Consider the following 14,521-nt stretch of genomic DNA (forward strand, 5'->3'; position numbering starts at 1 on the left):
CAAGAATTGCCCCCACGATCCCAGAACAGTTCCACAAAAACGGTTGCCTTCAAAGTGAAAACCAATTTTCACAAATGACTTTGAGATACTCAAATGTCTGTGATGCATTTAACACGTCACAAATATTTTTGTAGTGAGAGAAACTCCAAGGTTCTAGGTAGCCTTTCTCCATGGCTTCAAACAGAATTCCGGGAGCATCTCTGCATTGTCCTGTATATTGTGATGTATATTGTTTCTATATTTTGCCTTCCCTATGCTCATTTTAACATTCCCAGAAGGGGTGGAGTGTTCCTCCCTCGCATGTTTCTTTCCCCGCCGTCAAAAAAATGCCTCTTCAAGCTGGTATTTGGTGACCTATTGCACCACCAACCCCATCTGTTAGAGAGTGACATTTTCATAGATTTTGGCATGTGAAGAAATAGAGGATAGACCTTGTTCTATGACTGCAACTGCTTAGCAACAGCAGGAAGAGGGATTGCTCTCATGAAGGTCTGTAGGAAAATTTAAACAACTTGGCAATTCCTCAGAGGGCAGCCCCCCACCTCTTGCTTCCCCCTAGGTGAATTTGCTATGTTTCTGGTCTTCAAAGGATTGTTCAAATAGTCATTAACTTGGGCAAGTCTCTTCTGATTAGAAGGTATGATAGTAGAACCTGACATCCCATACTGTTAGATGGGGAGTGGAAGCTTTATGACAATGCCCATATGCTTTAGATCAGTGGTGTCCAACCTTGGCCCTCCAGATGTCTTTGGACTTCAACTCCCAGAAATCCTGGCCAGCAGAGGTGGTGGTGAAGGCTTCTGGGAGTTGTAGTCCAAGAACATCTGGAGGGCCAAGGTTGGACACCACTGCTTTAGATGTTTCCACTGTACTAGTGACAATCTTATGACTCGTAGGTCTCTGCTTTGCTTATGGAAGAAGTCCATCTAATTTGATGATGGGTATGGGAATTGATAGACCTGACATTTTTAAGGGTTCAGCTTGTTTGTCAATGATCTTAGGAGTTAAATGTCATGAACTTAGCCTTCAGTGACTGAGGATTCAAACACAAAAGAAAGAAAAGCTGACTGAATCTGTGTCATCCATAACAGGGACCGATAATCTTTCCCCCTGCTATTAAACATCTACATGAGACTGTTAGGGGAGATCATTCAGAGATCTGGAGTTCCGTGTCACTAATATGTGGATGACACCCAACTCTATCTCTCTCTTCACCTTTCTGTAGTGGGTGTTGTCCTGTCCTTTGAGCACTGCCTAGAAACAGTTCTGAAATGGATAGGGGCCAACAGGTTGAAATTGAATCCTGCTGCTTGTGGATTGGGTGCTTCCCTAACTTTTTCTTTGAGGAGGGCTACTATCTCCACGAAAGAAGAGGTTAATAGTTTGAGCATTTTACTGGACCCAGCACTATTAATGGAATCTCAGGTAGCATCTGTGGTTCAGTCCATCTATTTCTATCTCAGGCGCATTGCATAACTGCATCCCTTCCTTGATACCAGGTTCGTCACCACATCGGTTCACACACTGGTAATCTCAGGAATAGATTACTGCAATGCACTCTACTTGGGGATACTCCTGAGGCTGATGCAGAATCTTCAACAGGTAGAGAATACAGCAGTCAGACTAGTGAAAGGAATAAATAAACACCATCATATCTACCCAACTCTGGCCAAGCTATACTGGCTGGCTGTCCATTTCTGCATCACCTTCAAGGTCATGGTATATTGACCTATAAAGCCCTAAATGGTTTGTGCCTTCAGTACATGGCAGAACACCTAGTCCCAACAGGGACTGCCCATACTACACACACTGTGCAAGCTGGCTGGCAGAGGATGCTGACCCCCAAGGGAAGTCCGGAAAACAAGAACAAGAATATGGGCCTTATCTGCGGTTGCACCCTGCCTTTGGAATGATCTTGAAATCTTGAACCACTTGAAATCTGCCTTGCCCCCTCTGTAACGTCCTTTAAAAAGCTATTTAAAATATTTTTGTTTATCCAGACCTTTCAGAATGCATCAGACTAAGGCTTGAGTGCATTAGCGTTTGATTTAATTACTGCCTTTCTTAATTTTCACAATAATGGTTTACATGTTCTAAATCTCTTGTTCAATTATTTAATTTAACTTTTATTTATTTTATGTTGCCAATGATTAGGTAATGTTTCTGTTATGTTTTTATTATTCATGTTACCTGCATAAAGTAACCAATTAGGTTAGAAGGGTAGTATTATAATAATAATAATAATAATAATAATAATAATAATAATAATAATAATAATAATAATAATAATAATAATAATAATAATAATAATAATAATAATAATAATAATAATATCAATTCTTATTGATATTAGTGGTAGTGGTTTCTAACCTTGGGTCCCCAGACATTCTTGGACTACAAATCCTAGAACCTTTCACCACTAGCTGTGCTGACAAGGGCTTCTGGGAGTGCAGTCCAAGAATGTCTGGAAACCCAAGGTTGGAACCACTGTGCCAGAGGCACCTAGAACCCAAAGTGCTTATACTAAAACCTTCCGAAATCCAACTCTCACCATACCAGATACTTTCCACCCTGAAGATCCAGTTCACTGGCACAGGGCCTATGCGGAATCTTCAGTAAGAATCTTCAGAGTACATTAGGGTTGTATATCAGGTTCAGATAAATCACATATATTGAATCGGGTCCACCAGATTTTGACTGATTTGTATGAAGTCCTGATTAGAGTTGAATTAACACATTTGATTCTGGAGTGAAGCAAAGTGAGTTTACAAATCAGTTTGGATTAGAGCACAAATAAAATTGGATGGGGCACAAATTTCCTCAGCCTCCTAGATTTTCGGTTGTCTACGTACATGTGCCTTGTACGTAGACACCTTTGGGAGGTTGGTTCCACTCTTTAGTGTCTACCATGTCTCCAAATTTCATATACCATATATTACAGAAGTGAGTACACCCCCTCACATTTCATAAATATTTTAGTACATCTTTTCATGTGACAACACTGAAGGAATGACACTTGGCTACAACACAAAGCAGTGAGTATACAGCTTGTACAACAGGGTAAATGAGCTGTCCCCTCAAAATAACGCAACACACAGCCTTTCATGTCTAACCCGCTGGCAACAAAAGTGAGTACACCCCTCTAAGTGACAATGTCTAAATTGAGCCCAAGTAGTCATTTTCCCTCCCTGGTGTCATGAGACCCATTAGTGTCACAAGTCTCAGGTGTGACGGGGGAGCAGGTGTTGTTGCTCTCACTTTCTCAGGCTGGTCACTGGAAGTTCCACATGGCACCTCATGGTAATGAACTATCTGAGAATCTGAAAAAATGAATTGTTGCTCTACATAAAGATGGCCTAGGCTATAAGAAGATTGCCAAAACTCTGAAATTGAGCTGCAACATGGTGGCCAAGACGATACACTGGTTTAATAGGACATGTTCCACTCAGAACAGGCCTCGGCATGGTCAACCAAAAAAGTTGAGTGCCCGTGCTCAGCGTCATACCCAGAGGTTGGCTTTGGGAAAGAGACGTATGAGTGCTGCCAGCATTACTGCAGAGGTTGAAGGGGTAGAGGGTCAGCCTGTCAGTGCTCAGACCATACACTGCACACTGCATCAAACTGGTCTCCAGGGCTGTCATTCCAGAAGGAAGCCTCTTCTAAAGATGATGTACAAGAAAGCCTGCATACAGTTTGCTGCAGACAGGCAGACGAAGGGCATGTATTTCTGGAACCATGTCATGTGGACCAATGAGACCAAGATAAACGTATTTGGTTCAGATGGTGTCAAGTGTGTGTGGCAGCAACCACGTGAGGAGTAGACAAGTGTGTCATGCCTACAGTCAAACATGGTGGTGGGAGTGTCATGGTCTGGGGCTGCACGAGTGCTAACGGCACTGGGGAGCTACAGTTCATTGAAGGAACCATGAATGCCAACATGTACGGTGGCATACTGAAGCAGAGCATGATCCCCTCGCTTCAGAGACTGGGCCGCAGGGCAGTATTCCAACATGATAATCACCCCAAACACACCTTCAAAACAACCACTGCCTTGCTAAAGAAGCCAGGGGTAAAGGTGATGGACTGGCCAAGCATGTCTCCAGACCTAAACCCTATTGAGCATCTGCGGGACATCCTGAAATGGAAGGTGGAGGTTAACAAGGTCTCTAACATCCACCAGCTCTGTGTTGTCGTCATGGAGGAGTGGAAGAGGACTCCAGTGGCAACCTGTGAAGCTCTGGTGAACTCTAAGCCCAAGAAGGTTAAGGCAGTGCTGGAAAATAATGATGGACACACAAAATATTTACACTTTGTGCCCAGTTTGGACATTGTCACTTAGGGGTGTGCTCACTTTTGTTGCCAGTGGTTTAGACATTAATGGCTGTGTGTTGCGTTATTTTGAGGGGACAGCACATTTACACTGTTATACAAGCTCTATACTCACTGCTTTACATTTTAGCCAAGTGTCATTTCTTCAGTGTTGTCACATGAAAGATATACTAAAATATTTATGAAATGTGAGGGGGTGTACTCACTTCTGTGATATACTGTGCATCAATTAAGAAACAAAAAAGGTATAATCAATTTGTTTTCTAATCTTTGATTTCATTTACAAATAGACTCAGACCTGAAGCACAAATTAAATTAGATCAAATCAAATAGCAAGAAGTGGAACCAGGATATAATGGGAAGCCCTGATTTGACCTATGAACCAAAACAAGGGACCTGTGCACAGTCCTAGAGTACATGACTTTGATGGTGGGGAGGAAAACCAGAACATGCACACTCCACCTTTTGTTGCAGGTCCCATGTCACCGCCAGAGTAATCATAAGTACAGTATGTTTTACCATCTTTAGCTTCCATTGTTGGTGAGGCTGTGAACTTGCTATTGAACTAATCTGAGATAGGAATGAGTTCCCTTTGCTGCAATAGCACAATTGTTTGACTCCTAGTAAATGAGACTGCTTTTATTCTTCAACTGAGACCTCATGAAGGAGATAGTGGTAGGAAGGCAGATTCTTATGGTATGATCCCCCACTTTGAACAATGTGGGCTAATTATTCTGAGTAACAAATGTGAGCTTTGTTAAATAGGCTTCAAAGGTAATCTAGTATCTGTGCCAGTTTTGTGCTGTTGGTATGTTTGAGTTTCAAGACCTGGGTTCATATCCCCACCCAGGCCTATGGTGTCTACTGGCTGATCCTTGATTAGTCTAGCCTTCCTGCAGCACTATTTCATGAAGAAAATGGTATTACCTCCTGAATGCTATCCTTAGTTCTCAGGAGAAATGACCAGATATATTTTTGTAACAGATAAATTCTTGTATTTACACCTGAAATCCTCTAGGATCATGAATATATAAGCATGGATACTAACAAATCCAAATCCTCCCAATTGGAGAAGTTGAAGAGTAATGGTAGAACAGGAGTAAAGAATACAGACCCTCCAAATAACCTGAGCAGAGTGATCAGCAGTAAGGAGTCTGAAATGGCTCTGTTCCACTGGACATTAAATTAAATTAAAATGCTCCCATCCAAAGCTCATTTAGCACCTGATTTTCACCAGTGACCTCTAATAAATTGAGCCTGTAATTCTGTAACCACAATGAATTGAACAGTAATTTGCTGAGTGAATTAACAAGCTGTTAGGCATCAGAAGCCACTGGCAGTACCTGTGGTTTACAGTGGATGCAATTGTTTATGAGCACCAAATTACACCCACAACACTAGAGATATCTTGAGATTAATTCCTGTACACAAAATCTTATACTGTATACAGAAGTTGAACTTAGTGTCTTATATTAAAAATCCTTAAATAGTAGGGTATGTTAGATTTTAAGGAAGGATCACCTCAAAGTTTCAGAATAACAAGTTAGATTTACCATGCTGAGCATCATTACTTTTGAGTTAAACACAAGGAAAGAATCTACTCTTTTAAAAATACTGGCCAAAATTCTTCTGGTGTTCAGATAATGATTGCATGACTTGCTGTGGGTATCTGGACATGGAGTCATGACAACTGGACTTCTTTCTGATTAGGATATTAGTTTGAAACATTTCTCTACTCATCTAAGTAACTTTTTTAGTTTCAACCTAATAACCAGGTCAGAAAGAACTCCGGTTGCCATGACTCAATGTCCAGATAACCTCACTTGGATGACTGTGAATCTTCACAGATATTTTGCCGTGGGTAATTCTGGCTAATTGATGTGGTGTCTTGGCTCATCTTGGTCATGTGCCTGGTCATGCATCTGACCATGCAACCAAGATACGGTCTGCTTTCATTAATGAACTGCCAGGAACCATGGTAAGGTACACAAAATTTAAATGAACAACAAAAAGAACTCCAGATAACATTTTACTATTAAAACAGGTTAAAAACACTTTATTTTCAAAAGATTTATTCTTTCGATGTATTAGTTGGCTTATCCTCCTATTAACACAAAAGAAAATATTTTAAAATTAACACATTAAATCTAGCACATTATTTCCAAGCTCTGAGATTATCACCGACTGGCTTCCTGGGATTCAATTAGACTTCCTTTCTAGGTGCCTTTATGTAGATACAGAGACTCTCTGCATCGTTGGGCTGATCTACGTGGCAAGCATCACATATAAAATTCTGTTGCTTAACATAGTAAGTCACAAATGAAGTATGCCCATCTGAATCAAAGGAACATATGGAGGAGTTGACTCAGAAAAGTACCACTGGCTGAATGGGTGTACTCTGGTGCAACTTACTGTGCAAAGCAACAAGAATTAAGTCAATTATTCCTGCAAGAATCTTTGTCCAAAGAAGCAATTTAGGGGAGCTCTGCCTTATTTGGCTTGAACCTTACAATCCCCAGTAGAAGACTAATTCACACAGTGTTTGGCAATGTATTCCACCCTATATACGTATTTATAGTTAAGCTAGATAAAGTTTTTCCCCATTTGCTTGTTTTCATGAAGGTCCTCTTAACTTCTTACACCAGATTACTTTTTTCTTTCAGTTCAACTTACCCTTATCATTTAGTTTTTCCAGTGTAGTTTTCCTTATCCATGCCCTCTATTTAATGAAATACACATTAAACATACTGTGTTTATATATTATCCTTACTACCTACACTGCGTAATTACAACACTTTGATACCACTTCAACTGCCATGGCTCCATCCTCCAGAATCCTGGGGTCTGAAATTTGCTGAAATACTTAGAATTCTTTGTTTCCTTTCAGAGGAATACCCTAGCATGCTCTAGCAGAGAAGTCTCAATCCCTCACCAAGTACAAATGTCAGGATTCCACAGGATGGAGCCATGGCAATTACAGTGGCTATAACTATGCAGTGCAGATATACTGCACATGTCCACCAGTTCATCTGATAGACTCCGCTCCACATCATTTCCAAAATTAACTACCCCATTACCTGGGTCTTCCTCAAATGTATAGTGAAGAACAGATAATATAGCAAGGAGCTTTGAAACATTCTGACTCTGGTCCAGGGCTATGCACACAAAAACACATTTCTGCGCACATATTAATTTTGGACCATAGCTAGAATTTGAACAAAATACATGATGCTCCAGCATTATATTTATACCAGGGGTCTCAAACATGCGTCCCGGGGGCCATTTGCGGCCCGCCAAATGATCATTTGCGGCCCCCACCTTGCCTGCCCCTTGCCTGCCCCCCAAAGCACCCACATGTCCTCTGCTGTCAAGAGTAAAAATAAGCCTCACCTCGCTCGCCAGCTCTCTCCCAAGACAGCACCTCTTGCCCCCTCCATCCGGAACTGCAGCCTGCCAGCCAGCCCACCTGTCTGTTGGCTAAGGAAACTCCTGGGCGGCTTCCTCGGGCTCTTGCTCCGCTTGGCGGAAAATCTGATGCGGCCCAGCCTCACCCAGGCTCTGCCTCTAGCGGCCCCCAGGTAAATTGAGTTTGAGACCCCTGATTTATACAGATTACCTGTGTGATCCATTCTGGAGCGGGGTCCTGGAACTCAGTCACACTTTTGCTTCAACAGGTGACTTATGCTGCCAGACTAAATTCTTTCACAATATCTTTGCTTTTTAAAAAAATTACCCAGGGGGATATAACTTTAGTCATTACTTTTAATCCTCCTCTAGTCTGCATCTCTCTTATTCTTATTGTTTTCAGCCAATTAATTTCTTGACGCCATTCCCTCCTAATTTTGTATCTGCTTTTGTAACTCTCTTTATCTAGTCCATTCATGTTGAGACACTTGCATCCATTGTCATCTGATTGGAACAAGGACAAAGACTCTTCCCATCCATTTGGACCTGGACAAAAAAAGTCTAAATATGCAATAGAATATTTGAACAAATAAAAAAAAAAACCCACCCTCATAATCGGTCCTTCTGAAACGTACTCGTTTGATAAATATATGCCTCGGGCTCAGAGACAAGGTGTCAAGTCTCAATTGATCTATAAAGCATAGAAGTTTTTAATGCATTTCATAACTGATATAATGGAACATTCTGCTCTCAGATATAAGATAAGAATAAGAATAGTGTGCTAGCAAGTTGATTTTGACTTATGGTAACCCTCTTGCGGTTTTCTAGACACAGAGTACTCAGAAGTGGTTTGCCAGTCACTTCTTCTGGTGGCACTCTGGGACTGTGCAGTTTTCATACAGCCACAAAGGTGGCAGGGCATGTAACTCATAAACCACAAATACATCAGGAGATTTGGGCTGGTTTTCTCTTGGGAGGCAAACTGGAGATCCAAATTCCTAACCCCTAGCTCCACAACCAGGTGCTTCTACCGATTGAGCTATACTAGCTGTTAAGATGTTAAAGCATGATATTTTAAGCAACAGTTTCACCTAAATGTATTTGAATAAATAAGCAGAAACAGCCTAGTGAATCCCAGATCATCTCTGCTAGAAAGCTCATAATTTTGAGGATGTTCATTCTTTATGGATCATTGTCCCCCCACCCACCCCTGTGACACTACCCAAGTGTTTACACAATTGCACAAACGTATTTCCACCATGGAAAGGAGACTGGACCAAAAAGTTTCCTAGTAAACTTCTCTAATAGGGAACGTTTGTTTATCATGATCTGCTTGTTTTATCTCAGGCTTATTCTTAACTGATAGCAGTGGGAAGGGTGGAGGTCTCTTTCTGAAGAGCTCAAGTGATATATAGGGCATTGTGCAAGACAGTCAAGAGAAGATAACCTGAGTCCCAGTGAAAGATACAATCGGGGAGAGAACTGCTTGATGTATCAGAAGATTAACAGCTCTGAAGCTGAATCTTAAAATGACCAGCTTTGAAGACCTAGCTGTTCAGAAATTAAAAACTGACTTTTGGGAAATGTGAATAAAGGACCTGTGCACCGGGGCTGAGGGGGCAGGAATCTGGCACAACCTTGTTCCTCCCTCATTCCATCCCTTTCTCAGCTCTTCTGCTGACAGATCTCTAAGATCAGCTGGCAGGAAAGTGTTCTGTCAGTCCCAGGGCATTTCTGCTGGCAAAAGTGGATTTCTGCTAGCACAAGAGACATTTGCTCTTCCTAATCTCCTACACCAGCATGTTGTTGAGTTGGGATTCCAAGGCTACCTGTGGCCATTGCCTACAGAGAACAGGAGAGGCTGGGATGAGCAAACAAGACCAATATCCAAACAATAGTCAGTGAGGATGGGTAAATCAGATGTGCTAAGCAGCAATGCTGATTTTGTCTTCAGTGGGGGCTAACAAAGGTTCCACACTGATTGGCCATAATCCCTGACAGAGAGTAACTCCATTAATCAGGCCCTTTTGCTCTTACAAATTGCTTACAATACCAAAACCTTCTGTCTCATGCAGAAACTTAAGGATATGGTGTGATTTGAGACACACCACTATCAATCTGGCTTCCTTTCAGTGAAACATATTTCAAAACCCATGGCTAATTTTGTGACTAATGAAAGTCGTAAATCAAATTCCATTGATAGGTCTGCATACCACATGTTGTTATCTACATGCAGTTCATGCAACCACATACAAAGTCCTGGCATGGTTTTTCTCTCCAGGAAAAAAAAATCCTTTGAAAGAGAACTATTGATGGTAAGATATATGGAAGGAGGAAGGGAGTGCTTAGCTCTTTTCTGATCAGCTGTTTTCCCACTCCAAATCACCTTCCCATCAGTTTCTACCCCTCCCCCATAGAATTCTAGATGTGAACAAACACATAGTTTAGATATGTGTAATGGAATACGTAGGCAGGGAGGAAAGAGAGATAAGCTTCCAGATGCAATGTACAGCAGGAAACATTAGGCAAGGAGAGGATCCAATATCTCCCCATTGCATTGCTTTGTTTTGATTGCTTCTGTGTTCTTCTTCTGAACTAGCTCCTTTTAAAAAAAAAAACCTGCAGATTGAGCTTCATGTTTCCTGTACTAAAGTTTCCAAAGCCAGGGTAAGGAGCTTCCACCCCAACCCTGATAAAAGCTACGTTTTTCTTCTGGGATAATTTCTCAGAGCTTGAGGCTACATATCATGAGTTGACAGAGCTGAATCAGCAGTGCAGAAGCACCTCCCAACTGCTCCCTTTAGGCGACCCACTTTCCCCTTTTGCTTGCTCTCCCTCCCATCAACTGCCCCACTCAAATAGACTGCTGAGGGGAAGGACAGTTCACTCTTGCCAGAGACCTGAGGTTGCTGAGGGCTTTTGGAACTAGGCTGAGAGTCACATATTGAGCGCTCCATGCTCATCAAAGGGATGGATAGGAAGACCAATGAGCCCTTTTGCTGCCTAGATGGACTGCAAAGTGGACTCTGCCTTTTGAATACGCTGGGTGAATCTCTCAGGCTGCAGTGGTTCTCAAGCTTGGCTTCCCAGATGTTCTTGGACTACAACTTCCAGAAATCCTGGTCAGCACAGCTAGTGGTAAAGAGTTTTAGTCCAAGAACATCTGGGGATGTCCTAGTGCATCAACTAAAATTTAATTTCCTTCTTTATATAACGACTGTGTCATTTCTATGCATTTGTGCTGTATGTTGTATCAGGAAGCTATGTGATTTGCCTAAGGAGGAAAGGGAGAGACCTGAAATACCACCAGTCTTGTATTTCCAGGTGCTGGGAATCCATCCACCATATTCTTTTCACCCCGGCTTAGATGTCATGTGACAACTATAGCTCTAGCAGTGGCTCATAGAGATTCATGTCCATCATCGGACTTAGTTTAACCGCAGACTTTGTGGCTTAAGAGGATTAGTCTGATTTTGGGCTACTATTATTCACTCCCTCTATCCATATTTTAAATAATGTCAGCCTGATGAAGAGGTCTAGGCAACTTGGAAGCTTGCATTTTGTTGAGTAAGTGTAGTTGGTCTTGCTCACCTCTTGATTTTGGAGTTTTATTTTCCTTGTATGGATCAACACAGCTACCTTTGCTTTTGTGCACACTGTTTCAAAAGCTGAATTACCTGTGAAGAAAGATTCCAGAAACATTGGGAAGCCTGTGTCTTACTATTTTTACTTTACAGTGGACCCTCTACTTAAGGAATTAATCCGTATTGGAATGATGGCTGTAAGTCGAAAAGTCTGTAGGTCGAATCTCCATTGACCTACAATGCATTGAAAACTGATTAATCCCACAACTGGCAGTTTTTATTCTATTTTTGTTCCATTTTGGTTTTTTTCTGGTCTGTAAGTCGATTCTCCGGCTGCAAGTCAAATTTAAATTTTGCAGCCAGAGAAGTCTGTAGCTCGAAAAGTCTGTAAGTCGAGCCGTCTGTAAGTCGAGGGTCCATTGTATAAATATTATCAAATTTGTATGGAAATTTTCTGAAAGACACAAAGCACCAAATTTAATGCCAGGTTAAAGTAGTAATACTTGATAGATACAATTTATCAAGAAGTCCTTCCTGGACTGTTATCCTATAATCTAGATGGCGTTTGGATGATTTAAGTTCCAAACTGAAATATGAAACTTAACAGTGGTCATGGACATTTTAAATTAGAGTTTTAGTTTACTTCTGAAAACTGAATTTGTACTGAATTGCATGCTTTTACTTTCTGCATGTGTACCATATTCTGAATAAAACTCAAATCTTCTGTCTTGGTTTCATCTAAGATTCAAACATTGTACTTCACTACTGACCTTCCTTCCTTCCTTCTTCTGTCTGTAGGGTTTGCTGGTAGCTGCAGTTGTAACAAAAAGTTGTTCACGGTTTTGCCATAAGGTGTTCAGCATCAGGTAGGTACATTGGTTTATAACTGGATATTTATTATGATCCCACAATGTCTCTCATTGTTTATATGGGATTTGTCATTTTCAAACGCACAAGCCTGTCTGCTATTAAAATAAGATATTTTGGATTGGTTGAACATTCAATTCCCATCTGTGCTTAGAAGAGTAGACCCAGCCTGTGTGGCCTTGGGTAAGTTGCGTAGTCCCAGGATAGCCCCAGAAGAAGGGAATGGTAAACCACTTCTGTATAATTCTCTGCCTTGGAAACCATGGAAAGGGTTGCCATAGTCAGAATTGACTTGTTGGCACATGATTATTAATATGTTGGATCAGCCATCATGCCTGGATAGCTACAGAGAGCCCTGTACAGTATTAAGGCAGTGCTTCATACATTTCACCCTACATTCTAAATGTCAGTACCCCTAATCATTTGCAAAGAAGTTCTCTGAGGGCCAAACATAAATCATGGTCTATTTTATGAAACTGCAGTCTCTGGTCCTGATTCATTTCAAAATAAAAGAGTTTTTATTTAATGCTTCCACGGTTGTTTTTATGTATTTATTTTGTAACATTTAAACCATGCTGCGCTTGTGAAATATTCTAGGTGTCCATCATACAATACAAAATAGAACACAAAAGCAGCTGCATTGTTCGCCCCAGATCCTCCATTGCCAGAGGCATGTCAAAGGATCCTACTGGTCCAGACATGAGATTCACAGGTAAAGATGCAATGCAGCAAACAAACCTTCTTTCTATCAACAGCAATACAACTTGAACAAGGCCAACTGCTGGATAGTTCAGCAAGAATACTGGATGGGAATCGCACCTATAGCTTTTCAAAAGTTGTACAGATAATTTTTAAAGCATTTGTGTCTATGTTTTCTGTAGTTGTAAAACTTTTGAATATTTGGGATTTTATTTTTGTGCTTATGAAACAAAGAAGCAGGATCATAATAAATATCCAGTTATAAACCAATAATTATAAACCAAAATGAGCCTCGTGGCGCAGTGGTTAAAACGCTGTACTGCAGCTAAAACTGTGCTCACGACCTGGGGTTCAAATCCCAGGTAACCGGCTCAAGGTTGACTCAGCCTTCCATCCTTCCGAGGTCGGTAAAATGAGTACCCAGCTTGCTGGGGGGGCAATGTTTAGCCTGTATAATTAAATTGTAAACCGCCCGGAGAGTGCTTGTAGCGCTATGGGGCGGTATATAAGTCCAATAAATAAATAAATAAATAAATAATTCTAACAATAATCTGATACTCCGATTTTTATATAATTAGCTTTTTATATGATTTTATATGATTAGAAATGGTTGTCTGGTTTCATTCTCAAATTAACCCTTAACTGAGAGAAATACCAACTGTGATGAACAAAGGCTTAAAATTTTTCCCTAGAGGTCTATAAAGTTCTGTAGAGTGCTTAGGGAGATGTTGAGGTGTCAGAATCCCAGACTTGACATCACCACTACCACCTTGAATTGAGTTTCCGTAGCCAAATCAGGATTTGAACCCAGGTCTTCTGAGATCTTAAAATGAGAGTTTTGACATCTTATGCAGGTGTATATAAAACACATGACACTTCATTGGACCAAATATGATTTAGCATTTCCAAGACTTTCTCCATCTGGATAGTTGATAACAAATTCCTGATTTTACTTCTCAATAGCAATGTTGAGTGAATGTCAGAAAATGCTGAAGGCTTCCACACTTCTACTGGCATTCAGTAATCTAAATTGTGCCTCTGTATCACCTTGCTTTCCCTTTTATTCTTCTTCAGAAACTTCTCTGATTGCTCTTTCTGCCAGCCTTGCTCTTTCCCCTTGACTTTATGGCCACAATCCAGAAGGGTATCCAGTATCAGCAGAACTAGGAATTTCTCTTTCCCCTATCATCTTTCCAGTCCCAACACCTGTTTTAGGTTGGGCATGAAGGATTTTTAAACCCTGAAGTGATCCAGTTTTCAACAAAACCAGCCCTGGCCTAAAACACATTGGTGAGGGCAAAAATATAGTGATATTACCCTTGAACCCCTCAGAAGGCCCAAGGGGCCTATTTCATCAGAAATTGTTAGGTGGTTGATGCTCTCTACATATGGGGGATTAAGGGATGCTGGGGAGGGCTGCATGAACTTTGCCCACCTATTTCCAGCCGTATTTGAATTTCTTACTTCCAGTGTTCCAAACAGACAGGAAAAAAGACGGGCAACGAGGCACTTTTTAACCACACAACCGAGCAATTGTTGACTGCTGAGCAGAACAGCCACAGCACTGCTCTGAGAGTCATGGTTGAACAGTCACAGCCCAACAAAATCAAACACTGAGTGAGGAAAAGGAGAAGGAA

The sequence above is a fragment of the Pogona vitticeps genome, chromosome 1, assembly GCF_051106095.1.
Source record: "Pogona vitticeps strain Pit_001003342236 chromosome 1, PviZW2.1, whole genome shotgun sequence".
Taxonomy (NCBI): Eukaryota; Metazoa; Chordata; class Lepidosauria; order Squamata; family Agamidae; genus Pogona; species Pogona vitticeps.